General features: G+C 44.4%; 1 protein-coding gene and 1 long non-coding RNA gene across 3 annotated transcripts in view; one reads left to right on the top strand and one right to left on the bottom strand.

Moving 5' to 3' along the window:
* Positions 1-15,487, bottom strand: part of PAK3 (p21 (RAC1) activated kinase 3) — a 313,135-nt gene that overhangs the window by 164,889 nt on the left and 132,759 nt on the right. The gene's annotated exons all lie outside the window — the stretch shown is intronic.
* Positions 7,374-10,088, top strand: LOC118928211 (uncharacterized). The gene is made up of 2 exons (XR_008995360.1): positions 7,374-7,548; positions 9,250-10,088. It is a non-coding gene; the product is annotated as an uncharacterized LOC118928211 (long non-coding RNA).

Below are 15,487 nucleotides of genomic sequence, written 5' to 3'. Positions count from 1 at the left end.
ACAATGCCTCCCCACAGCCCACACTCAGGGCCCCTGCCTGGAAAAGAATCCACAGGATGGTTCGAGGGAGGGGGTAACAGCAGGGAAGAGTCAAAGGAAATTGGAGATTATTGTAATCCACATTTTCCAGTTTTCCTTCCTGAGAGCTACAAGATGTGATAAACACATCCCTTGAAATAAGGATTTCCTATAGCCCTAGTTGCTTTGTACTCCTCAAGGATGCCATTCGCATTACTTGAAACACTCATCTCTAAGCTGATGATATCCTCAGTCTCTGTATATCTCCGTAGTCCTTGTAGAATCCTAGATCCACAGTGAAAGTATCTGCCAGAAACCTCAGGGGACAAGTAAAACACCAGCATGTTCTAAACCAGACCTGTCATCAGCTCTCCCACCAACCTGCAATTCTCCCAACTTCCTGCTTGGTTTTAATGGCAAGAAATTATGGAATCTCATCATTTATGTCTTCCTCCCATTCTTATAACTTCCAGAGAGCAAGTTCAACCTATTTATTTCTTCTTTTTTTTAAATTAATGGGTGGATAATTACTTATTGCTTAATTGATTTGTGGTCCTAATTTTGATACTATGTAATAGAGTGACCTAGGAAAAATCTTCTAGTGCTTCCAGTATTAAATATCCTTAGATGAAATCTGGGTGGGTTCGCCATGATATTTATTTTTTCTCCATTTTGCTTCCTACTGCCATCAATTTAAAGGCTTTATTGCCTGTTGTCTGTATTACTGCAGTAACCAGTTCATTTATTCGACGTTCATTCAATATGTATTTACTGTATCTCTACTACATGCCAGGCACTGTTTCAGGCATGAGGGATACAGTGGGAAATAGGAAAGAAAAGGTCTCTGCATTCATGGAACTTATATTCTAGCTGTGTGGAGGGTGAGATGGTAGTCAACACTTAAAGAACCACTTACAGATAAATATTATGAAGAAAATAAAACAGTCTGATGTATTAGAAAGTGAAAAGGAAGGGATGCAACTTTAGGTAGTCAAGGCAGGTCTTTCCGAGGAGGTGACATTTATGCTGAGACCTAAATGACAAGAAGAAGCCTGTCACTGTAAAGAATTAGGGGTACAACATTCCAAAAAGAGAGAAGAATTGGTGCAGAGGTCCTGATTGACTTGTTTACAGGACAGTGAGACTGAGATATACTTTTATTACATATAAATATATTTACACAGTGAGTAAGAGGGAATGTGGCACAAGAAGAGCAAGATCCTACTTGTAGGGCCTTTCAGGGGAAAGAGTTTGGATTTTATTCTAAGTGCAATGGGGAGCTATTGGGTAGTTTCAAGAAGATGAGCTACATGATGTATCTTACATTTTAAAACGTTCACTCTTGACGCTCTGTGGAGAATTAAATATAGGCCCTATAATTAATAATAATTATGTAATAATAATAAATATATAACAATAACCTAGAGGAGCAAAAGTAGAAGTGGGAAGACTAGTTAGGAGACTATAATATTTGTCTAGTCAAAAGAAGATGGTGGCTTGGACCAAGATGACAGCCACTGAAGATAGAATGGATAGATTTTTACATATGATTTAAGAGGTGGCACCCATAGGGTTTGTCAATAAATAGATGAATAGGATGTGCTGGATGAGACAAAATAAAATCAAGAATGAAGCTTAGTGGCGAAGGATGTGGAAAAAGGGGAATGCTCCTATACTGCACGTGGGAAGGTAAGCAAGTTCAACCAATGTGCAAAGCAACAAGGAGGTTCCTAAAAAACTCAAAATAGAAATACCATTTGACCCAGGAAGTCCACTCCTATGAATTTACCCTAAGAAAGCAGGATCCCAGTTTTAAAAAGACAGATGCACCCCTATGTTTATCGCAGCACTATTTACAATAGCCAAGAAATGGAAGCAACCTAAGTGTCCATCAGTAGATGGATGGATAAAGAATATGTGGTACATATACACAAGGGAATATTATTCAGCCAGAATAAGAAAACAAATCCTACCATTTGCAACAACATGGATTGGAGCTAGAGAGTGTTATGCTTAGTGAAATAAGCCAGGTGGAGAAAGACAAGTATCAAATGATTTTGCTCATATGTGGAGTAGAAGAACAAAGAAGAAAACTGAAGGAACAAAACAGCAGCAGACTGACAGAACCCAAGAATGGACTAACAGCTACCAAAGGGAAAGGGACTGGGAGGGATGGGTGGGAAGGGAGGGACAAGGGGGGATAAGGGGCATTACGATTGGCATACATAATACAGTGGGGGGGGCACGGGGAAGGCAGTATAGCAGAGAGAAGACAAGTAGTGACTCTATAGCATCTTACTACGCTGATGGACAGTGAGTGTAATGGGGTATGTGGTGGGGACTTGATGGTGGGAGTATTCTAGTAACCATAATGTCACTCATGTCAGTGTAGATTAATGACACCAAAATAAAAAAAAAAGACATATGCACCTCTATGTTTCTTGCAGCACTATTTACATTAGCCAAGATATGGAAGCAACCTAAGTGTCCATCAGTAGATGAATGGATAAAGGAGAGGTGGTACATGGACACAATGGAATACTATTCAGCCATAATAAAGAAACAAATCCTACCATTTGCAACAACATGGACGGTGCTAGAGGGGATTATGCTCAGTGAAATAAGCCAGGCGGAGAAAGACAAGTACCAAATGATTTCCCTCATTTGTGGAGTATAACAATGAAGCAGAGACCGTTCTGCCACCTTTGGGTTTCATGAGTCAGATAAGAACAGGTACAAATGACGATTCCAGTGGGATGCAGCATGGGTACACCAGAAGGTGCTGAAGAAATTTGGTACATGTGTAAACACATGATTTAATGAATAACGGTGATCAGTTTGGGCAGGAGGTAAAGAGGATGGGAGGCCACTGTGCTAAGTGAGTGCGGAGGGGAATGCTGGCGCAGAGTAAGATGTGTTCATATAGGAGGAGGAAGGCCTTCTTAGTACTAACTCCTAGTAGTAACAATTATTCTCAGTCGTTATTATGGCCTCAATCAGGTTTCCAGGCCCATCTGCTGCTCTGCACATGCTGGAGCCATTTCATTCTTTGGAAAGGTGCACACACACACACACACACACACACACACACACACGAACACACACACACACACACACACACACACAAACACACACATCCCTTTCACTGTTCATGCTGCTTCCTTTGCCTGAAGTTACCCTCCTCTTTTCCCTGTCCCTGTCATCCTTCATTGCTGAAATAAATACCTTCAAAATCCATGTGAAATGCCACTTGTTGATCACGCTTCCAGGCACCAACCCACTTCCCTCCTCCCCCTGACCACCAGCCAATCATTCCCTTTCCCGTGCACCCATAACACTTTGTGCTCATCCCTGTTTAGTGCTTGACACCTGTGGCATCATTGCCCAAGTGCCCGTCTTTGCTCTAGACCATGAACTAGGACAAGCCATGGGTCTAAGAAATCTGTGAGTGGGAACCAGCACAACTCCTGTAGTGGGCGATCAGTAGATGCCTGGTGAATGATGAATGACTTGTATCTATAGGGTATGTCCTGCAGCTTCTCGAGTAAACAGATGTTATGAATATTGCTAGCTTGTTGCTTACTTGAGGAGTCACTGCTGTTTTTCTCTACATTATGTTTCTCTTTCTGTATGAGTTTTAGGAAGGGCAGAGTGCATTGGACTAGATTTTTCCTAACAGGTCCATAGAACTATTTTTAGGCTTCTCATCTCTGATCGTAAGAGGTAGGGAAACTTCCTGATGAATTGGAAGTAGTGAATTCATGAGTAAAATGCTTACTTACGAATAAAATACATATCCTTGTCAACTAGACTTGAAGATAGTAAAAGATCACAGAGAGAAGTTGCAGAAGCCATTACAAAGGCCCACATATGCCTGTGCTTTTCAAAAGTGGACATTTATTATGAAGTGTTTCGAGAATGGTTTGTCTGAGCTCCTTGAACTGCTCTGTGTCCACTCCATATTGAGTGTCACAGAGATGTGACTCTAATCTGTAGTGGTTTATTGTTAACATGGAGTGAGAAGTACGGCACTTAGAGGCAGTGTGCACTCCAAACGACAGATCAAGATCACCTTTCATTGCGTGGACTAAGGCACTGTTTTAGCATCAGACCCTGCATAGGTTCTCCTGTCTCTCATGTGTGTATCAGCCACTAGTGACTCAGCTCAGAAATGGCTAGTCAAAATAATCGCCAACATTTCATAGGCACGGTTTTTCATTGGCAGCTTCCTAACGAGCTCACCCACGGGGTGCCAAGTAGTAGAGCTATGGACTTCCCTCAAGAGATTTGAGAGATGTAGTCAGATAGCCAATTAGTATTTTTACGTACTTTGGGAGAACTCTGAGTCCCAAGACCTGCCTGAGATTGTCCCGGTAAGACTTGCACTAACAAAGCCTCTCAAAAATTTCATACTTCTTGCCCTAGTAATTGGCAGTAACAGGACTGAGCAGACCAAGACTGAGAGGTTGGTAACTGCTGAGTTTGACGTGGCTCAAGAATCGGTATCTATGAACAGTCTGCATGGAACTAGTCTGGGGAGAACACTTTTGAAGAAGTTGAAAAAAACAGTAACTGCTGTAACCTGAAGTGCAATCTGCTAACATGTGTTACAACTAATGGTGATAAAAATATGCATGCAGCAGAACAAGGGTTAGTGAACAAGTACACAAAACTTGTGAAGATAAGTAAGGTATTTAACTCTTATGATTATTCATTATATTATTTATTGGCAGTCACACTGCAGGCAGTGTTTGACTCCCTCATGTGTTATTGAACCAATAGTGCCCATGGGGAACTTCATTCACTCGCATGAACTTAACCCCACAGTTCTGTGACTCATTCACTCGCATGAACTTAACCCCACAGTTCTGTGACCTTTTGTCAGAAATAAAAGCTGGATATCCTGATTTGCTCTACCACACAGCAATTCTATGGCTCCAAGGTGGTCAAGGTGTGTGTGTGTGTGTGTGTGTGTGTGTGTGTGTGTGTGTGTGTGTGTGGTGTGTGATGTGTGGTGTGTATGTGGTGTGTGTGTATGATTTTTGAGCTTGAGGTGGAGATTGAATTACTTTTGAGTGAGAAAATCTTCCTCAAGTCTTACTATTGAACACTGAATGACTTTGGAGATTAGCTTTTGTTGTAGGCTTGATAATATCTCTTAATGAATTCAACCTGAAATCACAAGGCAAACAATACTTATTACAAAACTTACACTGTGGTAAAGTAATTTCAATGACAACTGACAGTATTTGAATCAAAGTAGTGCAGGCGACTCTATATATTTCCCGTGCTGACAAAAGTTAAAATCAGAAGTGAGATCCCTATGCCCACACAAACTTGCAGTGAACGTGAATCCGAGCTCAGACTTTAGATCCAGCAGCTTTTTTCAGACTTCCATGCAAGTACAAAGGACATTTCCGTATTTCAAACCCACTTAATTGTGCAGATGAGGAGCTTCCACATACACTTCAATTGGAAGTGATTCATCTGCAATAGAACATGCTAAAAGGCAAATATCAAGACAAGAATCTAGTAGAATTCTACAAATGCCTTCTAAGATATGAGTATGCTCAATTCAAATCATATGCGTGTGGACTGCTAACAATATTTAGAAGTATCTAGCTCATAGAATGATATGGGTATTTGCCACTCTCTGCATGAAGAGGCATTTGTAAAGATGAACTCCATAAATTATCAGTATAGATCAAAAGATGAACATATGCAACCCATTTTGATGATAGAGATACTAACTTTGAACCCCAATTTAGCAAAATGTTATTCTCCCAAAAGAATTCTATTGTTCTTATTAATACACCTATACTATAAAGAGTTGTATGCAAGTATCATATTTTTAGTTGCAGTGGTAAAAGATTTGTGGTAATTTTTCTCTCTCGTTAGGTAAGTACCTACATAATGGTCTCGGTTTTACCTCTGAACTCCGCCAAATGCAAAATGCTTACTCTCTGCCCTTTACAGAAGTTTCCCCAACCCAGGTTGTCAGTATATCACAGCACTATAGTATTTTGGACAATCCTACAACTGAAAGGATAGGAGTTGTGTGGACCTAAATGGAGCCCAAAACCCTGAAGTGTCAAGGAACAGGGAGGCGATTGTGAGGAATCCTAGAACCTAAAGGTCATTGATTGGATGCAGGGCATGTCAGTCATTAGTTCCAGCAAATGAGCTCAGGAAGAGGGGCGTGGCCCTCGCGTGACACTTCCGGCCCCGCCTCCCGTCAGCTCTCCAGAGGCATCATTCTTGACTACTATGCCGTCGTCGTCGTCAGAGGCGCCGCCTTGGTAGGCCAGTCCTGATGTCGGCCCTCTCTGCCTTTCGCGTGGTGGGGTCTCCTGAGGCACTACCACAGATAATCTCTTGTCCCCACAGCCTCCGGCTCCTCTGACACCCCGCCTGCCTCAAGTCAGGTCTCAGTGCCCAGGGTCTCCCCTCAGCGGCAGCCACCTCAGGGGCCACCCGCCATCTTTGTGGTTGTCACCACAGCCCAGTGAACAGCGGTTGAGGTACTGCCTGGGGCCATGTCTGCCACAGGCGATGGAGACAAGGCCCTGGGTGGCCAGGAGAGCCCTGTGGGTGCAGCCAGGGTGTGGGCTGAGGTAGTTGGAGTTGGCGACCCAGGGGTCGGTGACTCTGAGCCGCACGGGGATGATGCCGGAGTGGCGGGAGGTGACACGGCAGGAGTCCCCGATGTGGCAGGGGATGATGCATCGGCGTCCGCTATAGTGGCGGGGGTTGTGGAAGGCCTTGGGGAGGAGGTGGTGAGCGGGAGCGGGCAGGACAGCTCAGACATCTGGCAGGCTGAGGAGGGCCAGGGCTCCCTGCAGGGAGACCTGCAGCCTGTGGATGAATCCCTGTTCCTCGCGGCATACTTCTTCTTTGTGCTCCTGGAGCTGGTCCACTCACTCGTGGAACTCATGTCCCACGACATGCTCCTGCGGAACCACGCTAGGCGCCTGGTGGTGGGGCAGTGGCCTCACACTTTCCAAGGCCTTGATGAGCTCCCAGTGGCCCTGGTACGTCAGATGGTAGAACAGTACACTGAGGCCTTGCGGTCTGTGGAGGAGTCTGAGAATGAGGAGGAGGCTGAGGGGGAGGAGGAGACTGAGGAGGAGGAGGAGTCTGAGGAGGAGGAGGAGACTGAGGAGGAGACTGAGGAGAAGGAGGAGTCTGAGGAGGAGGAGGAGAGTGAGGAGTCTGAGGAGGAGGAGGAGACTGAGGAGGAAGACGAGAGTGAGGAGGAGGAGGAGACTGAGGGAAAGGAGACTGAGGAGAAGGAGGAGGAGACTGAGGAGGAGGAGACTGAGGTGGAGGAGACTGAGGACGAGGATGAGAAATGGGGGAGGAGGATTCTGAGGAGGAGGATTCTGAAGATGAGGAGTGTGAGGAGGAGGAGGAGGAGGAGGAGACCGAGGAGGAGAACGAGTCCGAGGAGGAGGAGGAGACTGAGGAGAAGGTTGGGCACCTTGGACCTGCGCGCAGAACTGGCAGAGGAGCCCGAGGGGCCGGGAGCTGGTGAGTCCTCGGCCGGGGCGGGGCCCAGAGGGTGGGGAAGGCGCTGGGCGCGGGCGGACCGTGGGCCCTGGGCGGGTGCCGGGGGAGGCCGGCGTGGAGGCGGCCTCTCGGCCGGCCGGGGGTGGCGGCGCCGGCCCGGGGGTGAAGCCTGGGTCGGGGCCCTCAGCAAGCAAAGGCTGCATATGCCCGCGGAGAAGCCCCAGGCCGCTCGGGCGTTTGCAGCTTTGAGAAGAAAAGCGCTGCCTTCCACCAACCAGCCTGTGAGAGGAGCTGAGCGTTCTCCGCGCGCTTCCTCAGCCCCCGGACGGGTGGGGGAGGCGGGCGGGAGGCAGCCTCGGGGGAGATACAAGGGAAAGAACGAGCGCACGCTGGGCCTCGTTTCTGGTTCAAGCCCTTTGAAATGACGAGATTCATGGGAAGTTGATCCCAGAATACTACGTACTGATACGGGGGCACTTGGTGCGCATTAAATATTCAGGGAGCTTGAGGCACTGATGAGCTTCACCACAGAATTCGTCAATGAGGCAAAAGATTTTCTCAAGGAAGTTTTAACCACAACGTACAGAAGGCAGCCCACCCCAGTGGTCCTGATCCCTTCTTCTCGAGAAATAATCAGTAGCGCACGGTGGTGGCTGGTTCAGTGGAAAGACACAAGTAAGGTCACTGTGAAACGGGCAAGCAGCAGAAAGGTGCGGGCCCTGGAAGTGCTGTGTCAGCCAGGAGGAAGGTGTCCAGCTCGGCTGATCTTAGTTACTCCTCTCCTCCTGCTTGTCCTGAAGGTAGAGTAGTGGATGTCACTCGTCATTATGAATTGGGATATTCCTTTCCTGTGAATGTCTGATCTCAAAGTCTGTATTATTCTCCACTAAAGAAACGACTAAATATCAACATGAAAACTTTGATGATGAGGCCCAAGACACTGAAAGTTAGGACCAAAAAGAAAAGTCTGACAAAAAACAGGAAGGCCCCTAAATGCACCTGGACCCAGCAGAGAGTAGGAAACCCAGGCATGCTTTGACTATTACCCAGCAATTCCTGGCATTTACCAGTTCCTGACAACTTTATTATTTTTGTAAAAAATCTCCTACTAAATTAAGAAAATCTTAATTTAAAAATTCAGTTTTGCCTACCTAGAATGTTAATAAATTATGCATATATCTAGTAATATAAAATAGAGTGTTTTCTGAGATATCCCTCATGGCTACTCATTTGTTCTTGTGAGGTCCTTTGTCCTCTGTGTGTAATATTACTAACACATGGTAAATGTATCAGTACCCGAGACCAATATTTGTTTAGAAAAAGTCAGCGGGAGCTGAGCAGCTAAAGTGGCTGGGCTGAGCACCACTTGGACTTTCATTACGGGGCCATGGAAATACAGTCCCTTGTACTAACTAGGAGACGATGCCTCTTAGAATATGACGACATACAGGTAGCAAATGTTAAGAATTTCAAGTAGGACCACATTTAATGGCGCATACCTAAATATTCATTCACTTGTACATTTTTGGATTTTATGTGAACACAGAAACTTAGTCATACTGTGGTTATTGTTTATCACTGCATTGGTAATTAGGTCTTAAGATAGATCATGTCTTTCAGTTTATTTAAAAGATAAACTAACATTTTTCCCTGTCTTTTCTTTTTTGCATTTTCACAGCTGTGTATTTCATAATTTATAACAGCCTCTTTCTCTTATCATAGATGCGGAAACCGAGGGTCCGGGAGAGCAAGGGAGAACCTCCCGTGGCATGAGCACAGGGCTTTAAGGTGGATTGATTCATGTACATCCCAGTATGGCCTCTCAAGCTAAAGAAAAGGCATTTATGGAGTTAGGCAAGCGGGACAAGTTTGGTATAGTCACGTGATCTAACCCATCGGTTCCACCAGCATCCTATGGGAAAGGAATATGGAGTCAAAGGACATTTCCATTTGTTTGCCTTTTGAAAGTAACAGGGCACCACTGCCTATCTGTGGAGAAATGCTGTTGAAGAGAAAGATTACCATTACAAGACAGAAGTCCTTGAGGTGGCCACAGGAGATGGCATTTCCCGTGCCCTGCTGTCAGAGTGCTTTCCAAAAGGGCACTTGTGATGATGCAGTTCCTCTGCTCCAAAATTCTTCTTGGCTCACCACCGCCTACTACGTGAACCCAACTTTCAAGACTGGCATGTAAGCCCAGCTCCAACCAAACCTTCCAGCCTTGTTAACCCTCAGCAAGTCCCCATGTGTATCCTCTGTGAAAGCCAACACAAGCTACTCACTGTACCTTCATACTCTGTGTTCTCATCTCCAGGGCTTTGCTGGCACCCTCTGCCCTAGTTCTGCCTGCTAAAAGCCTCATGCTTCAGTGCCTTCCCTGACGTCCTAGCAAGAAATGACCCCCCACTGCCCCAGCACCTATAGCACTATGCAGTTCTTAAGGCCTGTTCAAAAAACTGTCAACTGTTACCACTCATAGTTTCAGATTATAAAGGATATCTGTATGTTCTCATTTAGCCTCCTAATTAACACTGTCTTATCTAATAAAATGTTGAGTTTGAGGATGTGTCTTCTCTCTCCCACTAAATGATCAGCTCTCTGAGGTCAAGCACTAGGCCTTAGTCCTCTTTGTATCTCACAAGAGGCACAAAGCCAGTGCTCACTAAATGGTGTAGCAATATGAAGTGATGCTGGATCTTCCTCTGTGCACAGGTGTATCTCAATGCAGCAAACATGTTTCTGAAAGTTAAAAAGCATCCTGAATTTATGTAACTGAATCCTGCAGACATTCTCCTCAGAAGCTGTCAGTTTTAAAGAGGCCTGTCTGTCATCCCCTGGGGTGCATTGAGCTTCCACCCCCTTATATGGCCAGGTACTGGGGCATATGTGTGTTCTAAGGCAGGGCATGTGATATGCCCTAGCATGCCACATGCCAAGAGCTATATACAGTGTACATGGAATTGCAGCATTAGCCAAGTTCTGCTATATTAAGGGTTATTAACACTGAGAGAGTGCATGTGGGAAAGGCAGGAACAGAATACTCATAGCATCTAATACCTGTAATAATAAATAGTATGCATATAGCACTTACCATGTGCCGGAATTATGCTGAAATTTTTTCCATGTATTATCTCATTTTCCCTTACAAAGCCCCTATGAACAGGTACTATCCATATCCTCAGTTATAGGTGTGGAGACTAAAGCACTTGGAGGTTGTGTGACTTGTCCAAATCACACAGGTGGCAAGGTGCTGGGCTGAGATTTGGAATCACTGCCAGCTCTACTCTGGCTCTATATTGCCTCACACGATATTATGCAAGATTATATACTTTCCAGGCACTCCAGCCTATATCACTGTGTCCTCACAACAATTATGTGTGATAAGCTGAGCAAAGATTATGTGGCCATTTTGCAGAGGAGTAAACTAAAGCCCAGCAAGGGGAAGTGGCTTGTTTAAAGTCATATAGCTTGTTTGACCATAGGCTCCTTACTTCACCCGGAGTAATCGCCCCCCTAGACAGTACCGCCTCAACTATTGCAAGGAAAACAAGTTGGCCTCCCACCCCTTAAGGCTGGGCCATTTTGACCCTTCCTTCTTCTGACAGCAAATGCATGTAGTTAATGTGTGTCAACCACCCAGAGTGATGCCCAGCAAATAGTATCGGTAAATGATAGCTCCCCTCTTGTCTTTCTCTGTCTCAGTGCCTGGACAGCTCGCCCTGCCCACCATCCATCAAGGCTCTCTTCTGGACCCTAATTGAGCAGGTCAGCCTGAGTGGCCCTTGTTAACAATGGGAGATGAGGTTACAGAGTGAAACAGATTGGTAAATGAGAAGGCTAGGTTCCCTGAGTTGAGTGGTATGGCAATGGCAGAAACGAAAGCTCAGAAGCAGGGTCAAATGGAAGTGACCAGTGCTGAAAAGTTTCTGTCCACTGGAGTCCTAGACTAACATCACCAATGCAACTGAGAGTCACCCACTCCCCTCAGATCCTAGCCCAGCTCTGGCCCATGAAAACAGCAGGTGAGGTGGACTGATATGGGCCACGGAGGTAGTTGTATAGAATCTTGAAACCATAACTTCCTAGAGTAAAAGAAATGTTGCCCGTTACAATACAGCCTCTGTGGCAGGAGTTGTGTGACTAGGCTTGACTGCTGGCAAGACATGTGGTCTTCTGTAACAGAGTAGATCCAACTTCTGTTTAACGAGTCCAACTTTCCAATTATCTTCCTTCTCATTATCCTGGGAAAACCTCAGACACTGAATTCAATCACATCACACTAAAGGAGATAGCAAGCTTACTGAAATACCTTATTTAAATGAACATGAGACCCATAACCGTATGCTGAATTATCCACAGTTCTTCTCAAATATCAATAGAAATACTGGGCTCAAAATGTCAGAAAATATAACTACTGAAAACAAAAGTATAGCTTAATCCTGGCAACCCAGAAGTATTTGCCTATAACATATTGGAAAGTGAGAGCAGTGAGGTTCTGCTTATTATTAACACGGCTGTCAAACCATCTTAGCACTTTCAAAGTGACAGTCAAGGTAGTTTCATATATATTTTGAGCGCTTTTCCCATTGCTTGTCTTTGTTGGCCTCTTTCCAGACACCTGTGCTGGATTTTACCTGTAGCACCTGGTGAGGAACTTTGGGAAGAAGAAGTAACAGTGCCTAAACTCTAAGTCAATTTCATTGGGGAGGAGAGGAGAGGAAGGGAGAGGAAGGAAGGTCTATGAAGGTCTGTGGCTGGGGTGTCTGTCCACTGCACTTCCCTTGCAAAGGCTATATAGACAGACCACTGTACATTGTCATGTCCTATGTCATAGCCTGAATCTTCCACCTCTCAGTATTTCTGAGTCCCCTATGCCAGCCCCCCAAAAAGACACAATCTCAATAATCCAGTTAAGGTGGGCAATGCCAAAATGGCAGGTTTCTTGGAATTTTTGTTCCACTTACCTGCTTAGACACATTCCAAGATCAACTTCTGGTAGTCACAGATGCCGGCACAGATGGAGAAAGGAACGCTCACGTGTAAAAGCACTCCATAATTCTGGTATGCAGGTTCTCCAAAGCTGCACCTGAGGGTCTGCTGCCACAGGGTGAGATGGGCGGGTGGAAAGGACAGGAGGCCTGTTCAGCAGCAGCAGTACGCAGGCCACCTCAGAAGCCAAAGAGGCACCCTTGTGTTTGCCAATGATGGGGGCCCCACTGCCACACCCATCTCCCTATTTCTAAGACAACGTTTAGGGTGTGACCGGGGGGAGGGGATGGGACGGGATGGAAGGGAAGGGAAGGGAAAGGGAGGGAAGGGGAGGGAACAGAAGGGAATGGAATCTTGATACCACTGTCAATCCTTTCTCTAGGGGTTCCTACACAAAGCAAGGTGGTCAAAGACCAGATGAAAAAAGCACGTCTTGCCCTTGGGGAATGTTGCTGTTAGTAACCACTGAGGGGAGGTAGAAGGAAAGGCAGGAGCACCAGGGGTCACCCTCCCAGTATTTGGCAAGAGTAGGGGTAGTGCACTGGGGAATAACACTCTCCATCATTTGGGCAATGTGATGGTGACCCAGTAGAGTGCAAGGCATGTGTGGTGGGTCTGGGTTCTCCTTCAGGCTCCAGCACTAGTTCATTGTGTGGCTCTGGGCAAGTAAGTTTATGAAGTTTCCTTATCTACAAAATACAGTTTTAAGTCACCCAGTCCACCTGCCTCTTTCAAAGCGTGACAGAATAGCATGCAGTATGCTTTGGTTTCTTATAGTTGTTGAAACCACCAAAAATCTTTGGATATTTTTTTAAATCTTAAAATCAAGGAGATTAAAGATGGTAATCAAAATTCAAAAAGATTGAAATTGTACCAACCAGTTTCTCAGAGCACAAAGGTATGAAAGTAGAAATAAATTGCACAAATAAAATGAAAAATCCAACAAACATGTGGAAGCTTCACAACATGCTCCTAAATGACCAATAGATCAAGGACCAAATAAAAAACAGAGATCAAGCAATATATGGAGACTAATGACAGCAATAACTCAACACCACAAAATCTGTGGGATGCAGCGAAGGCAGTGCTAAGAGGGAAGTATATAGCAATACAGGCCTACCTCAGGAAAGAAGAACAATCCCATAGGAGCAGTCTGAAATCACAATTAATGAAACAGAATAAGAAGAACAAATGAGGCCCAAAGTCAGTAGAAGGAGGCACATACTAAAGATGAGAGCATAAATAAATAAAATTGAGAAGAATAAAATAGAAAGAATCAATGAAAGCAAAGGTGGTTCTTCAAGAAAATAAACAAAATAGATAAACCCCTAGCCAGAGTTATGAAGAAGAAAAGAAAGAGTCTACTCACATAAACAGAATCAGAAATCAGAAAGGAAAAATCACTACAGACACCACAGAAGTACAGAAAATTTTTAGAGAATACTATGAAAAAGTATACACTAAAAAACTGGATAACCTAGAAGAAATGGACAACTTTCTAGAAAAATACAACCTTCCAAGGCTGACCCAGAAAGAAACAGAAAATCTGAACAGACCAATTACCAGCAACAAAATCGAACTGGTAATCAAAAACCTACCTAAGAACAAAATTCATGGACCAGATGGCTTCACCGCTGAATTTTTTTTTGTATCATTAATCTACAATTACAGAAAGAACATTATGTTTACCAGGTTCCCCCTTCACCAAGTGCCCCCCCATACCCCTTCACAGTCACTGTCCATCTGTGTAGTAAGATACTGTAAAATCACTACTTGTCTTCTCTGTATTGCACAGCCCTCCCCGTGCCCCCCACGCACTATACATGCTAATCATAATGCCCTCTTTCTTTTTCCCCGCCCTTATCCCTCCCTTCCCACCCATCCTCCCCAGTCCCTTTCCCTTTGGTAACTATTAGTCCATTCTTGGGTTCTGTGATTCTGCTACTGTTTTGTTCCTTCAGTTTTCCTTTGTTCTTATACTCCACATATGAGTGAAATCATTTGGTACTTGTCTTTCTCCGCCTGGCTTATTTCACTGAGCATAATACCCTCTAGCTCCATCCATGTTGTTGTGAATGGTAGGATCTGTTTTTTTCTTATGGCTGAGTAATATTCCATTGTGTATATGTACCACATCTTCTTTATCCATTCATCTACTGATGGACATTTAGGTTGCTTCCATATCTTGGCTATTGTAAATAGTGCAGAGATAAACATAGGGGTGCATCTGTCTTTTTCAAACTGGAGTGCTGCATTCTTAGGGTAAATTCCTAGAAGTGGAGTTCCTGGGTCAAATGGTATTTCTATTTTGATTCACTGCTGAATTTTATCAAACATTTAGTGAAGACCTAATACTCATCCTCCTTAAAGTTTTCCAAAGAGTAGAAGAGGGAATACTTTCCAACTCATTCTATGAGGCCAGCATCACTCTAATACCAAAACCAGGCAGAGACACCCAAAGAAAGAAAATTACAGACCAATATCCCTGATGAACATAGAAGCAAAAATACTCAACAAAACATTAGCAAACCAAATTCAAAAATACACCAAAAAGATCACCCATCATGATCAAGTAGGATTTATTCAACAGATGCAAGGATGTTACAACATTCAAAAATCCATCAACTTCATGCACCACATCAACGAAAAGAAAGAGAAAAACCACAGGATCATCTCTATAGATGCTGAAAAAGCATTTGACAAAATTCAACATCCATTCATGATAAAAACTCTCAAAAAATGGGTAGAGAGGGCAAGTACTTCAACATAATAAAGGCCATATATGATAAACCCACAGCTAACATTATACCTAACAGCGAGAAGCTGAAAGCTTTTCCTTTAAGATTGGGAACAAGACAAGTATGCCCACTCTCCCATTTCTATTCAACATAGTACTGGAGGTCCTAGCCATGGCAGTCAGACAAATCAAAGAAATACAAAGCATCCAGATTGGTAAAGAACAAGTCAGAAT

This window comes from Manis pentadactyla, chromosome X (genome assembly GCF_030020395.1).
Source record: "Manis pentadactyla isolate mManPen7 chromosome X, mManPen7.hap1, whole genome shotgun sequence".
NCBI classification, from domain to species: domain Eukaryota; kingdom Metazoa; phylum Chordata; class Mammalia; order Pholidota; family Manidae; genus Manis; species Manis pentadactyla.
Note: the sequence above shows the minus strand (reverse complement) of the source record. Positions and strands in the feature narration are given on the sequence as shown.